Consider the following 1,416-nt stretch of genomic DNA (forward strand, 5'->3'; position numbering starts at 1 on the left):
GTGTAAATAAATCTCAATGTCCACCCTTAAGTAATTGTACCAATCTCCCTGTTCAGGGGTTAAACATTTCAGTAAATTTATATGCGAGAGGTTATTCCGTTTAAGTAACCAAGCCTTTTCCCATTTTGACCTGGTCCTTTCCATTTTAGCTTTTGATCTCAAAGCTAACGCCAGAGCTGTGTGAATTAAAAGTTCATTCAAGATGTTGCTCCGTGCACGATCCGTGAAGACTTGGAACAAAACGGAATGTCTGGGCGCTCTTCAGTGTTCCGTCTTACCTGACGTCTCAGAACTGCACAGGCAAAAGGGACGCTATGTGTATCAGAACATCACGATGGGAAATGGCGACCATGCACATGCGAAACAGTACGGCAAGGCCATATTTAGGTCCCTGAAGAAAGGATTTGTGCGAAACAGTGTGTATCAAAGGCCATACCATGTTGAAAACACCGGTTCTCCTACGATCACCGAAGTCAAGCAACATTGGGCGTGGTTAGTACTTTGATGGGTGACCGCTTGGGGACACCACGTGCTATTGTTCTTTTTTTCTTTCTTTTCATTATTATTATTATTATTATCATTACTATTAATGAACTTGGGACTAATTGCAGTTGAGTGGTCAGCTACAAGCCCCGGCCGCTTTACACCCGGTACCTATTGGCAGGAGGCTAAGTGGGTCCCAGAGACGGTCCTGAATTTAGACGACGTCGAGAGGGAAAATTCACCCTAACAGGACTCGAACTCCGACCCTTTTGGTCGTTAAACCCGAAGCCACTCGCTATACCGACTGAGCTACCACGACTCTGTAATAAATAATAATGAAATTATTTTGGATTAGTTAAATAAATGCATTCTTATACCTTTATCTTAGATATTCGTCGGCGAGAAGTGAAGGCAGTCGGGTGGGTATCTAACGTAAGTGTGTAAAACTCTTTTTTCGCAGGACCGTCGAAACAACAAATTTGTAAGAAACAAATAAAATATTAATATTTGTTTATTTGTACATTTTCCTACAAGTTTCGGTCCAGCTGGATCATCATCAGATAAATTTAATGAAATTTGCTGTCGTGTTGGATTGTGTTGCTAACATGGATTCATATAAGCTGTCATAAATATAAATTTCATTACGATTCGGGTAAAAACAGAACCGCAGAGGGGCAACAACCGCTATCTACTAGAGAAAAAGACTTGTTAACCTGCACAGAACACCGTAAAATATATATAATAAACTTAATCTCCTTCTCTCACAACATCAAAAAAGAAATTAGAACACACACCGCTTTCATGCGGAAAACTGACAAGCAAAATGTGCACACAATCAAAATAACGCAGACTCCTTGAATACCCTTCTGCTCCACTATACATCATCATTGACCGTCAAAAATTTTAATTCCATTGTAATTTTTAACATTTTAA

At 39.9% G+C, this 1,416-nt stretch overlaps 1 non-coding gene across 1 annotated transcript; it reads left to right on the plus strand.

Moving 5' to 3' along the window:
* The first annotated feature begins 422 nt into the window (after positions 1 to 422).
* Positions 423 to 541, plus strand: LOC111865509. Its single transcript, XR_002842982.1, has one exon. It is a non-coding gene; the product is annotated as a 5S ribosomal RNA (ribosomal RNA).
* Positions 542 to 1,416: the final 875 nt, after the last annotated feature.

The sequence above is a fragment of the Cryptotermes secundus genome, unplaced genomic scaffold, assembly GCF_002891405.2.
Source record: "Cryptotermes secundus unplaced genomic scaffold, Csec_1.0 scaffold530, whole genome shotgun sequence".
Classification (NCBI taxonomy): domain Eukaryota; kingdom Metazoa; phylum Arthropoda; class Insecta; order Blattodea; family Kalotermitidae; genus Cryptotermes; species Cryptotermes secundus.